Below are 16871 nucleotides of genomic sequence, written 5' to 3' on the forward strand. Positions count from 1 at the left end.
AGACAGAGAGAAAGAGAGACAGAGAGAGACAAAGAGAGAGACAGAGACAGAGAGACAGAGAGACAGAAACAGACAGAGACAGAGAGACAGACAGAGAGACAGAGACAGAGAGACAGACAGAGAGACAGAAACAGACAGAGAGACAGAAACAGACAGATACAGAGACAGAGACAGAGAGACAGACAGAGAGACAGAGACAGACAGACACAGAGAGAGAGAGACAGAGACAGAGACAGAGAGAGAAGTTACTTGATCCTAAGCAGGGTCTGGCTGTCACCTGCTAGCCACTGGTATGCGTGCAGAGCCTTTTGTCATACCGAGCAGTCATTTTAAGTGCATTTTGGCAGGAAAACCAACAGGGCAGATCATCAGCTCTATCTGGATACTAGGAGCTGAGGTGCTGTGAGCACCGGGCTTTCCCAGCTGCCAGACAACAGACAATGACAGGGCTTGAAACTAAAGGACAAACACAAGCCCCTTTGATTCAACTTCAAGGGCAAGTTCTTCTGCTTGGCCAGCAACGTTTGCCATCCCCTCACCTAGGCTGCTCCCTAGGGAAGACGGCGCTCAAAAGAATCCTTAAAACGGCTGTTGTCAAGTCTAACCTTCCACAAGGTGAGAAATCTGGTTTTGCTATTATCTTCAGGAGGACAGGAGGAGGAGGCCAAGCTGGAAATATACCCTCAGGGCCAACAAGAGAAATGAGGAGCTTCCCCGAGGACCTGGTCCTCTCTGCACTCATCCACCAGAATTTACTACACTCTTCCCTCCCTGGCACTGTGGGAACTAGTGGGTATGAACACATGTGACTCTGTGCTGCCCTCGTGGGGAGCAGTTCCAGGGAAAGATGGACACTAGCACGTGAACAAGAGGAGACGGGAGCCATGGCCACGCTTGGAAGTTCGAGGCCAAGGCCAAGGGATTGCACTGTATGGCAAAGGGGAGAGACAGGGTAAGGGAGGGGGCTACCAGAAGTCCAGAAGTTCAGAACTTCTGGTAGAGTTGAGAGTTTCGGCCCCTCCTGTTCCTGGGCCTCATTAGACTGTCCTCCACAGAAGCCAGGGCGATGGCTCAGTGGGTAAAGTGCTTGCCTGTGCGTGTGTGAGGGCCTGAGTTGGAGGCCCCAGAAGCCACTTAGAGCTGGCATGGTGGCAAATGCCTATAATCACGTGTTTCTAAGGTGACATTGGAAGAGGAGACAGGAGAATTCCCCAGAAGCTCTCAGGCACTCACATTGTACATACACATACCACATACAGCATAATACAAACATACACACCCCATCCCACACACATACCACATACACCACACACACCACATGACACACACCATGCACACCACACACACAAACCACACATATCACACATGTTCACATATCATAGACACACACAGGCACACAGGCACACACACAAACACACCACACCACACCACACCCACACCATACCACACAGAGAAAGAGAGAGAGAGAGAGAGAGAGAGAGAGAGAAAGAGAGAGGTTAGAATGCCTGCTGTCCAATAATATAGAACCAAAAATAAAAGTCAGAAGAAAGAGCACTCATCCATTGTGAGAATTTAAAATAATAATAATAATAATAATAATAAGGCCGTTCTTTGTCTTTCCAGGATATTTCTTGCTCTCTGTGCTTTCGGCTGAAGCAATGTACCTGTATCTGTTTCTGCTGCTGATTAAAATCGATGACTACTTTGAAAAAAATAAATAACCAAAGTAACCTATTTCCTTCAAGATCTTCAGATAGATTTTCATGTCGTTATCAATTAAAGGGTATTTACTGAGCTCCCCTGGGGGGGGCCATATCCTGTTTGACATCTGTAAATGAATCTGTAAAAATGTGGCTAAGGAAGAGGCGACAGGTAGCACTGTCGTCTGCCCTTCCTTTCCATGTCAGTATTTCTGTCAGTGTGGAGTCCGGGAAATAAATTCCTCAGGAAAAGATGTAGCCGCTTGCACTTCCCTGAAGCTTTCTTTTCTGTGCAAAGTGCCCGATTAGAGGGAGAAAGAAGGGGCAGCATCTGACAAAGGACTTCAATGGGGACTAGATTTCCTCCATCCCCAGCAAATGGGGATGCACTGATGTGCTATGGTGGTGAATTCCACTTATAAAGTGTCCCCATTCACAACAGATTTGGTAGGACCACTTGGTAGGTGGAACCAAAACGACCTGGACAGTCTGCCCAAACCTTCTCAGGCTCAACCACCCAACCAGACATGCCCGGAGACTGTGCTCCGGAACCAGTAAGCCTCCTAGGTGCTCCTGGGAGAGAAGACCTGTTTCCCAGGGAGCTCAGTGACAACATGTGACTCTGTTCTGTTCCCCAGCTTACCTTAGCTATGTGTGCACTCTTCCTTTAAGGGGACAACGGGGTGAGCATGCCAAGACTACTTGTCCGCTGAATGGTTGAGAAATGTTTGCCATTGAAAGCTGTTTCACTTCCTGCCCTTTAATTAAGTTGGTCTTTGCTGTTGCTAACGCCGCCGCTGTGTGGCTGCCCCATTCCTCCTGCTTGTCATTTTCAGAAATGGGTTACCATAATGGAACATTTGGTTTCTATTGCTTACCATTAAACTTCAAGGCAGTCCGACTAAGGGGAAGAGTCAGGGATGTCAGTCAGGACGGAAATAGGTGGTACAGAAGAAGAGAGCCAGCCACTGGGGACAGAGCCAGCAGGCTGCAAGGACAATCTTTCACCCTGCTCTGCGACCTTGATCTATGGGAAACTGAGTCCTCAGACTTTCCGTAGACTGTGCAGCGAGCACCAACCCCCTTGGCCACCCCATCTGAAATGCATCTTTGCTCACTAAGGTCAGTATACGACTTCCCAGAGTGACAGACACCGAAAGGATCACCCGGGATAGTTTTATATTCTCCAAACACTACCAGAGTCCTGTCCCTGGGGCCTGCTGGTGCTGGAAGATCCTGTTGCTGCTAAAATCTGTGTTCTCATTGCTTACAAGTGTCTAGCTGAAAATATGGACAGCTGCTGTGTCTTGCATGCTAGCTCAGTGCCAGGTATGTGATATACAACGTACACCTGCTCATTTAATCTTCCCGTGACGCGCTGCTGCAGTCTCTCTTTACAGATAAGGAAATGTAGGCACAAAGTGACTAAGGCACTTGCCCTTGGCCAGCTGCTGACACAACTCTCCCCCAGGTAGATGTGAATACAAACCTGGGCTCCCCATTCCCAGCATACCATTCCAGGGCTTTCTGGTCGACTGCTACCCTTCTGTTTAAGAAGACCCGCTTGCCAGTTGTACAGATGCATGTGTTCCTTCAGCAAACAGTTCAGGAAAGGGCTCCCAAACAGTGGGCCTTGGGGTTGAAGAATTGAAGTACCTAGACTCTCCTCCACCAGATGAGATCAGGCACGTTCAGGGTGGCATGATCTAGTTTTATTTGTAACAGAAAGAATTCCAGGTCCCTAATCCCCCTTCTTGATCCTTTAGTGGCAATTCAATCCCACCTATGTACCTCTTATAAACATCTTCCGCATCCCAAACTATTTGTAAACTGTGGTGTGTGTCATTTGTCTACCTGATAATCTCTGTTTCCTTGTTCCTTGCTAGAAGAATTATTCTCTTTGGGTCAGAGAGGTCATGGACCAAGCCCCAAGTGCTGGGCACAACTGATCAAGATGTTACTAACATTATTGATGCTCTCTCCTAGCCTCCCTTGTAGCTAGCAGTAGAATGTCACCCAGCTTTGGCCAAGAGACCAAAGATGTCGGGTGACGGTATTCAAAACTATTTTTCTGGACAAAATGAGATGAAGTGGGTCTCAGAAAGCTCCCCCCTAACCTTCATCCTGTGTTTGACAACCAGGTCTGTAATAACCATATAACAAACAGTCCATTAGCCTGTTACAGGCCAACACTGAAGTGGAGCCCCAGAAAGAAAGGTTTCTAATAGATGACATCATGCCCTCCTTTTCTTACCCCCACAGTAGCCACGCCCCACACCACCTGTCTTCCTACAGCATCCTGCTTCCTTCCCGGCTCCCCGAGGTCAGGAACCACATCACAGGCCTGAGCACACGTGGGCACTTTGAATGACGACAGGTCTCCTAGAACCCAAAATGATTCCAAGTGTTCAGAGTGACAATTTCACAAGTGAAGGAGAGCCCGCAGATTGCAGGTTTGATGTGGCTTTGACAGAAAGCAACTCAAACCAGTTGAGCAAATCAGGCTCGATTTGTGGCCTGCTTTCCTTGACGGCATCTCCTAAAAGCACAGCTTAATGACTCCATGAACAGTTGTGCTTTTATTGGATAAGCGTAGTAAAAGTGTACAAAATAACTCTCTGCTGAAATGGAGAATTCTTTGGCAGCACCTGAACCAAGCTCGTTTGTGCATTTTAAAACAATTTGCACTTGGCCTTGTGCTGTGTTGTTCTTGCCCACACTGCCCCAATGGTGCCAGTGCAGGATTACTCTGCAGTGGCTCACACACTTCTTGCCAGGACAACCCCATCACCCATATGCCCTCTTTCCTGGCCAAGTCACCTAACAGCAATGACAGTGGTCTCTTGAAAGGGGCACTATAAGGCATGTACTTGACAGCTCCCAAGTACTTGGAATGCAGAAGCAAGGACCTCGGTGAAGGGACCAAATGGAAGTTTCCAGTGAACCATTCCACTAGCTGTCACGTGGTCATCCTGTTTTGATGGTGATGATAATGCTGACGATGCCAGAGATACTGCCAGTGATGATAATGGCGTAATGGTGATGCCTGTGATGTTAGCCTTCCTCAGGGCCTCCCTTCTCACTGGGGGAAGTGAGAATGTCTTTGCAATTGTTTATCGCCTTTTCCACTGATCAAATGCACCTAGGTTGAGGTGCATGAAATCTCCTGAGTAGATTCAGGGTTGAAAAGATGGCTCAGTGATAATGTGTTTGCTATACAAATATGAGAACCTATGTTTGAATCCCCAGAACCCACATACAGGCAGAAATGGTAGCATTCATCTATAATCAATCCCATGACTTCTACAGTGAGATGAGAGCTGTAAGCAGGGGGATGCTAGGAGCCTGGAGGCCAGAAGCCCGGCACACACAGGGATGACAAGAGGAGACCCTGTTCATATGAAGTAGAAGGTGAGGACCAATTCACATTGGAGGTTGTCCTCTGATCTCCACATGTGCACTGTGACACACAGGCACACATCACAGACAGACAGGAAAGGAAATTCAGAGAACACTGAAGAAACGGTCCTGTTCTCTCAGAACCAAAAGATTCCTATAGCCCTCTCCTGATGCAGGGCCAGCAAGTTGTAAAATAAAGTTTTCAGAAGTGCATGCCAAAAGCCATCTAGGGCCCTTTATCAAGTGAGAGAGCACACATCCACACAGACACACGCAGGAATGCATGTACACACACAGGCTAGTTGCTGTATGGGGATAGTACTAAACTCTTTCTCCTCCTACCATTTAGATTCTATGTGTGGAATTGTTCACAAATTTATAGATGAGGCCTTAGGAGATAAAGAGAGTGTTTATCGACCGGGGGTGGGATGCCAGCGCAGACTTGGCTAGATCCACAACATGCTCCTCTCTGTGTCTAACTGCCTTCTGGATCCATGACTGGTCCAGAGAAGGAGGCAGAAGCTAAGAGGCCACATTCTCATCCTGGCCCAGATGTCAGGGAACAGTGGCTTGGGGGGGGGGGGGGCGGGGAGCACCATTGCCTAAGTCCACAGCACCAGGGTGAGGGACTGAGCTCCAGAGGTTCCCATGGAGGAGATCTGGAATGACACATGCTGCATTCTAAGGGGCTGAGTCATTTCTGTCAGTTGAATCAATTTGAAATATTTTCTAGGTCAGACATCATTATAGAAAATTTGGGGAAAGCAGAGCATTCTGGGAAAGGAAAAGGAAATTGGTTACAAATGTCTCTTGGCCAGGTAGAGCCATTCTTCATGTCTTGGTATATTCTTCCCTACACACAGACACACAGACACACAGACACACACACACACACAGAGAGAGAGAGAGAGAGAGAGATGCACACACACATGCACACACTCATAGACACACACAATCACACAGACACACAAAGACATACAGCTGTGCATCTAATAATGATGATCCATCCTGAGAAATGGACTTTACACAATTGTGTCTGTGTAAACTCCCCAGAGTGTACTTACACCAACCTAGATGGAACAGTGCTGCGGGCCTCAGCTGCATGGCACAGCCCATTTCTCTTAGGCTGTACACCCATACAGCATGGTGCCACACTGGATGCTGTAGGCAGCTGCAATGTAATGCTAAGTATTCGTGTATGCAGCCAAGCTTCTGATGACAAATGCATAAGTAATTTAAGCAGTGGGTTGAACTACAGAGAATGTGGCCATGCTACTACTGGCTGATAGGAATTTTCCAGCTCTATATTAATCTTATGGCCCCACCAGCCCACATGTAGGCACTAGCCAGAAAGTTCATATAAGAGTCAGGCTCTCTCTCTCTCTCTCTATTTCTCTCTGTCTCTCTCTCTCCTTCTTCCCCATCTCTTCTATTCATGAATTCATACAGATGCCATATCTACATACATGTTTCTATATGTTTTATTAGATGTAATAGTTTAAATCTATTATTACATTACCATCTTTCCATATTGTTAGCCACTCTTTAAACCGATTTGATTTTTATTTGTGTGTTTGTGTGCATATGCATACATACAAGTGCAGGTGCACATGGAGACCAGAACTCAATGTCAGAGGATTTCCTCTATCACTTTCCACCTTGGTTTTTGAGACAGGATCTCTCACCAAACTTGTGCTCATTGATTGGCTAGACTGGCTGTCCATCAAGCTCTAGTAATTTGTCTGTTTCTGACCCCCATCCCTGTCCCCAGCACTGGAGTTACAGATGCACACCACCATGCCCAGCATTTACGTTTATGCTGGGGAATCTGAACTCAGGTCTTCATGTTTGCAGACCATGTCTAGATTCACCAACTGGGATATCTCCCAAGCCCCGAATTCAATTTTAATAGCTTTAAATAGTTTATGTATGTAAAAAACAGAATTTATTATTGATGCCTCTATCTCAGACATTAAAATTGTTTATTTTCCATACATTTAAAAAATGGAAATCAATACACAGCCTGCCAGGAGAGAGTGATCTGCAAGCAGTGCTTTCACTTCTCAGCACAGAGGAGAGATCTCCACCTTCTCTCTGGAGGGGAAGAGCTAGGAGCACACAGGGCATAAGATCAGTGGAGCAGCTGGAACAGAAATCTTCCTGCCACCATTAGAACCAGGGAGCCAGGAAACTCAACAGCCTTCTGTGCATAGCCCGCCAGGAGAGAGATCTCCTAGCAGTGCTTTCACTTCTGAGCTCAGAGGAGTAAGGACACAGGCTTACAGGCCCATAGGAGAAACAAACTCTAACCAAAGACAATACCAACTAGCACCAGAGATAACCAGATGGTGAAAGGCAAGCACAAGAACCCTACCAACAGAAACCAAGGCCACATGTCAACATCAGAACCAAGTTCTCCCACCACAGCAAGCCCCAGATACCCAACACACTGGAAAAGCAAGAGTCAGATTTAAAATCATGATGCTGATAGAGGGCTTCAAGAAAGACTTAAATAACTCCCTTAAAGAAATACAGGAGAACATTGGTCAAGAAGTAAAAGCCCTTAAAGAGGAAACACAAAAATTCCTTAAGGAAATACAGGAGATCATGGGTCAACAAGCAGAAGCCCTTAAAGAAGAAACACAAAAATCCCTTTAAAGAATTACAGGAAAACACAATCAAGTGAAGGAACTGAACAAAACCATCCAGGTTCTAAATGTGGAAGTAGAAACAATAAAGAAATCACAAAGTGAGACATCTTTGGAGATAGAAAACCTTGGAAAGAATTCAGGAATCATAGATGCAAGCATCAACAACAGAATACAAGAGATAGAAGAAAGAACCTCAGGTGCTCAAGATACCAGAGAAAACATTGACTCAACAGTCAAAGAAAGTGCAAAATGCATAAAGCTGGTAACCCAAAACATTCAGGAAATCCAGGACACAATGAGAAGACCAAACCTAAGGATTATAGGTATAGACAAAAGCGAAGATTTCCCACTTAGAGGGCCAGTAAATATCTTCAAAAAAATTAAAGAAAACTTCCCTAACCTAGAGAAAAAGACGCCATGAACATACAAGAAGCCTTAGAACTGCAAACAGACTGGAACAGAACAGAAAGTCCTCCCGGCACATAATAATCAAAACACCAAATTCACTAAACAACGAAAGAATATTAAAAGCAATAAGGGGAAAAGGGCAAGTAACTTATAAAGACAGAACTCTCAGAATTACACCAGACTTCTCACCAGAGATGATGAAAGCTAGAAGATCCTGGGCAGATCTCATACAGACCCTAAGAGAACACAAATACCAACCCAGGCTACTATACCCAGCAAAACTCTCAATCATCACAGATGAAGAAACCAAGATATTCCATGATAAAAACAAATTTACACAATATCTGTCCACAAATCCAGCCCTACAAAGGATAATAGATGGAAAATACTAACACAAGGAGGGAAACTACACCCTAGAAAAAGCAAGAAAGTAATCTTCTTCCAACAAACCCAAAAGAAGATACCCACACAAACATAAAAATAACATCAAAAATAACAGGAAGCAATAATCACTATTCCTTAATATCTCTTAACAACAATGGACTCAACTCCCCAATAAAAAGACATAGACTAACAAAATATTTCTCATGTAAAACTTCAATTTTATCAGAAAATGTTTGTAATTCGCCTCTTAATTAATTTAGTAATTTTTATGTCTACCATTTTATCTGCATTATTTTTCATGATAATCTTCAATTTTAATGTCTTTCAATATATTTCCTCTATTTTATCAGAAATGTCTTCAATGTAAATCTTTGATTTTATCACAAATGTTTCTGATTCCACCTTGAATTAATTTAGAGTTTTTACATCTACCATTTTATATGTAAATTTTTCCATAAAATAGTCAATTTTAATGTGTTTGTCTATATATTTCTTGAATTTTACCAGAAATATTTTCCATGTAAATCTTCAAGTTTATCAGAAAATGATTATAATTACACTTTCAATCAACTTAGGAATACTTTTATACCTACCATTATTATATCTATATAAAATTTTCCATGATAATCTTCAATTCTAACATGTGTTTCTACATTTTTCTACAATTTTATCAGAAATATTTTCCATGTAAATCTTCAATTCTATTATAAAATGCTATTTCATATTTCAATTAATTTAGCAATATTTTTATGTGTACCACTTTACTCTAATTTTCCATGAAAATTGTCAATTTTAACGTGTTTTTCTATGTGTCTCTTCTATTTTATCTGAAATATTTTCCATGTAAGTCTTAAATCTTATCATAAAGTGTTTTTACTTCCCTTTTCAAGAAAAAGAAAAAGGAAAAAGAAAAATGGAAATCAGTGTTCACAGACTTGCCCTGATCCTGAAATGAACTCCTGGGAGTTAAAGTGCTGATCTGGGAGAGAAGCATTTCAACAGTGCCAACTTGCTACCTAAGAAGACATTGCATGTCTTGTTGTCTTCGTCCCTTGTTGGATGGGACGGAGAGTGCTGTAGAGTTCATAATAAAGAAGGGGTTTGGGCTGGTAGGTCTGAGGTCCACATAGCCTCATTCTCTCCTAGAGAGTCAGTATTTGAAATGAAAATATGCTGAGTGGCATATTTCGTGCAGAGGGACAGGGGGACAGAAAAGTGACCAGTGGTGTCCTTACCAGCTAGCCCTGGGGAAGAATACACATAGACTTGCTCAGTAGACATATGGAGGCTCTGGGGAGAAGAACTGCTCCATCACTAGAATACCCTGACAGGGGCCATCCTCCTGCCTCTGCAGGAAGCCAAGGCCTTCCATCCCATTAAGGTGGGAAGTATAGGCAACCCACAGGGTGACATCTGCCACAGCACTAATGGCCTTAGGACAAGGACAGAATGTTCATTTGTGGTCAGCATCCTCTAACAAGGAAAAGGATACAAAAGACTTGATTCAGAGGGTACTCCAGGCTGGAGACAGGTGGGAGCCCCAGGGTGGGGACCGTACTCCCCCTTATGTGGCAGTTCAGACCCAACAGTTTTGAGCTACAGTCAACAGGATCAGTTTTCCTAGGTTTCTCCGAAGTTTCTAAGAGGTTCATTATGCATTCTAAGATGGACCTGACATCCATTCAACCATGACATCCATTCAACTGGCAGTGGGCTGTGCTTTCCTTAACTCCTGGGCTTTGGTGTGGGACAAGGGATGGAGATGCCAAGCTGTCAGTTGTCAGATCTCAAGCCCAGTCCTTCCTCACAGCCCCAAATCCCAAACTCTCCTGTGTCCACAGGTGCCCAAGGGCTGAGTACAACATCATTTAGCAACTATAAGAGCTTGTAAGCCACTGATTGACTGCACCATACACTGGGGAAGAGGAGGATGTTAGCCCAGCGAGGTTAAAAGACCTCAGTCTCCGCTTCCTAAAGATATAATTGTTTATTTAAGATTTGGCCTTGTTGCCAGAAATTAGCGAATGGCAATGTGTTTTGACTCTTTATGTGTGCTGGGAATACATAGATCTCCTTTTCCATAAAAGAGATTACTAATCAATACTTAAATGTATGGTAGCCAGAAATGAAATATAAGACATTTCCACAATGTTCAAGGCCTAAAGAATGAGTTCGAGGCTGGGAAGATAGCTCCGTGGGTGAAGCGCTTTCTACACAAGTATGAAGATCTGAGTTTGAATCCCCAGAACCCTCATAAAAGATGGATGCCATAGTTCATCTGTAACCGCAGCCCTCCTACAGATAGACAAGGGACAGAGACAGGAGCTCATAAGTCAACCAGCATGTGTAGCAGAAAGCCAACAAAGAGACCCTGTCTAAAACAAGCTGGAGGGTCCCTGACATGTGTCACATGACACAGTGGGGCTGGAAGAGTAAATTAGAAGTCTAAGGTACCCAACTGATGAAACATTGCCTGCCTGAATCTTCCTCTTTAGGCGCCAATCCAGCCATTCACCAGAAAGCATCGCTCCCAACTACCAAATGCACATGTACTCTTGGCGTGCTGTCTTAGACTGTGCAAGCTCTGTGATGTGGGAAATATTGTTTTTCCCATGCAGATGACTTTTTTTTATTGTGGTAAGAACTCTCAATATGAGATGGCCTGTGTTAACAGACATGCAAGTATTCAAGAAATTACTGCTCACTAGAGGTCCAATGTCTATAATATATATTCAGCTTCACGGGAACTTCCTGCCCACTCCCTTCTCTCTCCACTTCCTGGTATAATTCTATTCATGGAAGCAGTGAATGTGGTTACTTCCAAATGCCGCAAATACATGAAATCATATGATGCTTGTTTTCTGTGACTGGCATATTTTACTTAGTAAATGTCCTCAAGGTTTAGCGTTGCTATCATCTATTATAGACTTTCCTTCTTCTTGAGGGCTAAATAATATTCTATCATTTGTAGGTGTCAAATTTTCTTTACACATCATTCCGACAATGGACATTTATGAGGACTGTTTCTACATCTTTCCTATGTAAAGCCATTTAACAGATGAATTAACTGAGAGCCAGAGAAGTCAAGAAGCCCTCAAATTCAAGTAACCTGTCAAACAGGGCCTTAACTAGTCTCCACCTCCTCTCTGCCTATGACTTGTGTACCTCAAGCATTAGCAGCCACACAGAGGGACACTGCCAGAGTCCCCTTTCTCCCTCTTTTACCTGTAGCCTGCAGGTCCTGTCAGCCTTGTTTGCAGGTGCTGAATGCAAAGGGAGCCAGGCCAGACTAAGCCACCCTGTTTTAAAGGCCCATTTCTACCATTCCACATTGTCCCTCTCCCACCTGCAAGGGAAACACACCGGGGAGCGCTGTAAAATTCTTGTTGTGTGTGGCCAAGCATGTTTGTACCCATAGGGTCAATTTCCTTGGGCTGACAGGTGCTAAGTAGGCTGTTGGCTTCCAGGGAGATCCTAGCCAGAGAGTGTGGAGTAGTGAGAGAGAATCAGCTGCCAATTGGGACAGTTTTATTGCCTGGAGTCCCAGGAGGGGAATCTGGGTCATCCCAGTGAAGCAGGGATTGGCTAGGAAAGAGTCACGCAAAAGGAGGTGTTGCTATCATGTTAAGACCAGACTGGAGAGAGAGAGAGAGAGAGAGAGAGAGAGAGAGAGAGAGAGAGAGAGAGAGAGAGAGAGAAGCCAGTGGCCAGGTTAGGCATCTCTGTGTCTCTGTAGGGATGGATGGGTGGGCTGCAGCAGTGCCTGTCACCTGCATGACCCACCTGCAGTTCCTCCTGCCTTGAGAGAGGGGGAGCATTTTCACCACCTCAGGTGAGGCAACCCAGTTGTCAAGGCAAGGCAGAGAGTAGAGCATTCACCTCAGTGAGAACTTGGGTGAGGAGCCCTTTGGGATTTGTCCATTCCGATTGGGAAACGCACCCAGGAAAGTTAGTTAGGAGGCTTTGAATGAAGAAGCTCTTGGGTGAGTGTAATCAAACAGCCTTTGCTGTCCTCCTTCCTTGGGAGCTTACCGGACTTAGCAGGAAGTCCCCTTCACCCAGACCACTTCCCAGCATCAGAAAGAACAGGACATCCTGTCCCCGCAGCTCTGCAAGGTCAAATCAACCAGCAGCATCTCTGTCCCCTTTTCTCACCAGAGGCCAGCGCAGGCCTCCTCATCAACATTCTGCAGGCTGGGCGGCGAAGCTGCGGGAACTGAGAAGTAGGTCACCCCACAGGCTAGGAAGGCTGCTGTGTGGTTTCAGCTAACTAGGTTGCTGGAAAGCCCCCCTGCCCACAACTATCCCCTGAGTCACCACCTCATGGTGAGGCAGCAAGCACACTGACTCCTTCTGCAGCTCGCAAGGCTGGGCTGTGTGGGGGAATGGAGGAGTGTAGCCTGCCTCTGAAACCAAATCCAAAAGTGTCACCCTCATTCACTGTAGACCTTCGAGAGCCTTCCAGAAACTAGCCTTGGTAGGGGAGCACCTGGGAGCACCACTCGGGGAAGGACTCAACCTCTGTCCTAGACCCCCCAGTGCTCGGAGAGATCCAAGTACCTGGGCCACAGGAGCTGGAAGCAGAGGAGGCCCAAAGGCCTGGGAGGTTTCAGGTGACACAGAGCAGGTGTACAGAGACGGAAGCCAGGGACTTGAGAGTAAGAGCCACCCATAGTGAGGTGGCAGTTGTTTAGATCCCCAAGCAGAGTCAGAACAAGGGAGGAGGGCAGTGCACTATGCATCGTCTTTGGCCCCGTGTGTCTTTTGTTTAGTTGATTTTGGAGTTTGGGGTGGGTTTTTGTTTGTTTGCTTTTCTTTCTTTTTTGGGGGTTTTGGGTTTTCGTTTTTTTTTTTTTTGTTTTCATTAATTAATTTATTTACTTTACATTCCAATCAAAGCTTCCCCACCCTCCTCTCCTCCCAGCCCCTCCCTCTTATCTCCCCCCTCCTCCCTTTCTCCTCAGAGAAGGGGAGGTTTCCGTTGGATCTTATCCCATCTTGGTATATCAAGCTGTAATAGGACTAGGTGCATTCTATTCCAGTGAGGCTAGACAAGGCATGGGAAAGGGATCCAAAGGCGGACAATGGAGTCACAGACAGCCCCTGCTCCTGCTGTTAGGTGTCCCACATGAAGACCAAGCTGCACATCTGTTACCTATGTGTAGGGGCAGAGGTCTGTCCTGTGCATGCTCTCTGGTTGGTGAGCTCCAGTAAGATCCACGTGTTGTGCTAAGGAGGTGGCATTTTACCTGAAGATGCTGGAGATGGTCTAGGTATTTTCTGGTGGAAAAATATGACCAGCTATCTATTTTAGAAAGATGTCTCTGGTGCTGGGCAATCCATTCAACCAGTAAAGCACTTGCACGATCTGAATTAAATCTTCAGAGCCCGTGTAGAGAAAAGAAAGGGCATGTGACATGCCTCCCATTCATAATCCCCTTGTTCGGCAGACAGAGACAGGTGGATTTCTGGGACTTCCTGTCAGTCGACCTAGCCTACTTGGAGAATTCCAAGCCATTGAGAGACCCTCGTTCAATAAAAGAAGTAGACAGAACCCAAGAAATGACACTCAAGTTTGCCCACTGCTGGGAACAAGCATCTACAAGTATCAACATAAACACACACACAGAAAGAGAGAGAAAGGCAGAGAGAGAGAGAGAGAGAGAGAGTCCCTCTGACCACAAGAATGTGGAGACAGCGTAGAGACAGAGAACCAGAGGAGAAACTGCAGGCACACACAGAGAACCCATTAGCCCTGGAGGAGAGTGACTCAGGACAGAAACTGCTTAGAAGGACACAAACTCACCCAACAGATGACAGTGTGAGGGAAATGGGAGAGGCAGAATGTCTGATGAGCTGAGGATGATTTGGCCTGCATACAATACCTGCTGCGTGTCCCTGGGTCTGTGAGCTACCTTCATCATCTTGCCTAATCTCTCCAGTTTCCTGATATGAGGCCTGGGCTTATCCACTTGATGGGGAAGGGAGGAGACATAAAAGGCATCAGATTCCAGAGCTGGGGAATGCTGATTGAGCGTAACTGCTCCCAGAACCCCAGCCTGGCACACCCAGCTTCAAGTGTCAGCCAGAAGATCTGGATGGGTGGTATGATTAGACACAGGCAAGGGGCATGTCAGAAAGAAAGTCTCTTTATGGCAGACATACCCAGAGGAACATTCAAGACATTATTACCCCGTGAATTTTCCATAGTATATATTCTAGAATGTTCTATATTTCTGTCGCTGTCCAAGAGAATGTCCAAATGTGCTCACTATTGCTGAGGGTGCTTGAAACATTGCTACTGGGAATTTTAACTTTTATTTCATTCTCATTAACTTAAACTTGAGCCACTACATATGATGACTTGGTGGCCAGGCTAGCCAAGGCAGATCAGATTTGAAGCCAACATAAACTGTGCTTGAAGCATAGATCACATGATCAATGACTTCTGCTTAATGGGTCCAAGTGCCTACTACTAACTCTCCTCCCTATTTCTTGGGATAACAAAGACTTACAAAGGTAAAGGAAGGACCCATCTTTACCTACAGAGAACCAGGGTGCCAGACTGGGGAGATGTCTCTGTGGATAAGGTTCTTGCCTTGCAAACATGAGAATCTGAGTTAGATCCCGGAAACTGATAACATTTTTGCTGGCTCACACTTGTATTCATGGCCTTGGAGAAAACCAGGGATGAGAAGAGCCGTGGAACCAGCCAGTCTAGCCAAATCAGAAACTGTGGGTTCAGTGAGAGACCCTGTCTCCAGAAGTCAGGTGAACAGCTCCTGAGGAACAATGTCCATTGTTGTCTTCTGCACACAAACCCCCTTGCACATGTGCACATGCACACATGCACACACTCAGAAGAAAACCAGAACATAGCACTCATATGGAGCATGGGTGTTTACAGCCCCATCCCTCTCCCAAGTACCACACCCACACCCAGAATAGGATAAGAACACCATCCTATGGTTATAAGTGAATTCACAGCCTATATGAAATTTCCCCTGGGATGCATTAGAGTTGAAAGAAAGGGGTCCAAGAACAATTCCTAAAGGTAGGTAGATACTTAGGGGACAGTTAGGGGATGAGGGGACTCTAAAGGAATGCAAAGGAAATATCCAGAAAACTAGGAGGAAATCATGTCTTGTTCCAACCACCATTTTCTTCAGATAGACATTTAAAACCAAAGGAGAAGAAATTCCATGGTCATCAGGAAGTCTATTTATACTGAGAACCACCATGCATGGCAGTGATTGCCTGCGAGAGTGGCCCATCAGGCCCAGAGCAAGGACAGAAAGGTCAAAGTGCCCCTGGGAAGCTGACTGGGGGTGGGGAGGGGTCTCTCCCAGGAGGAAAGCAGCTGCTGCTCAGCACTCAAGAGAATTTCCCTGGAGTGGAATCACCCTTTGAGTGACCTCAGTGGGCTGGGAGCGGAGGCTGGGAGCCATGATGCTGGGATAAGCTTGGGCAGGTAGCCTAGGAGGGAGGCGAAAAGTGCCCGCCACCGACCTGAGGGGACGGCTTAGCACGAGAACCAAAGTTCAATCCCCCAAACCTACCTGAGGCTTACTGCTCAACCTGCAAACGCCAAAGTGACAAGCTGTGTGAGAAATCCTGTCCCGGGGGAAATGAAACAGCAAAGTGGGTACACTTGAAAAGACCCTTGAGGTTGACCTTTGGCCTTCACCCAAAACCTGCACTCATGTACACGTGTGGGTGCACATGTGTATATTCACACATATATGCACACACAGACACACACACAGAGAGAGAGAGAGAGAAAGAAAGGTACCCCTCAATGTTTTCCATGAGTTCCTATGGAATCCTAAGAAAGTGAGCAGTCCCATTGTTATTTCTGATGGGGAATAACTCAAGACACAAACTAGAAGCATCCAGAGATGTTCTTTTGCTAGTTCCCTTACACTGTCACCTGCCAGGGGTGAGCACATCTGTAATTACCTTCCCCATTCTTGGCATGCCGCACACCACCCACCCAGCCCCGCCCCTTCTAGTCCATTCTGTTTCTCAGCTGCAAAATGAGCTTTTTCAGAAAAGAAAGCCAAAGAAAGTCAAAAGAAAGTTTCAAAAGAGAGAGACTGGGGCTCACAGATAAATAGTATCATTGCCCCAAACTCATTGTTTCAACCACAAGATTTTATTTGGAGAGGGGGGGGGGGAGTGTAATTATGTCACGGTGAATTGCTAAATTCTTTGACTTCAAGCTCAATACTTTCTGCAAGATTTCACAGGTGAAATCCGCAGCCTTTAATTACTGCCTTGCGTGTTAAGAAAGAGTCGCTTTCTTTCTGAATGGCTAATAACTTTATTG

General features: G+C 45.5%; 1 long non-coding RNA gene across 2 annotated transcripts in view; it reads right to left on the bottom strand.

The window, feature by feature from the left end:
* LOC127687424 (uncharacterized) overlaps window positions 1–16871 on the bottom strand; it is a 139102-nt gene that overhangs the window by 77927 nt on the left and 44304 nt on the right. Inside the window, exon 1 of one of the 2 annotated variants that reach the window (XR_007978383.1) lies at window positions 2344–2526. The exons of the other annotated variant lie outside the window; for it this stretch is intronic. This is a non-coding gene — a long non-coding RNA (uncharacterized LOC127687424). Of the gene's footprint in view, window positions 1–2343; window positions 2527–16871 lie in introns of those variants that run through there. 2 annotated transcript variants of the gene reach the window in all.

Source organism: Apodemus sylvaticus, chromosome 6, assembly GCF_947179515.1.
Source record: "Apodemus sylvaticus chromosome 6, mApoSyl1.1, whole genome shotgun sequence".
NCBI lineage: Eukaryota > Metazoa > Chordata > Mammalia > Rodentia > Muridae > Apodemus > Apodemus sylvaticus.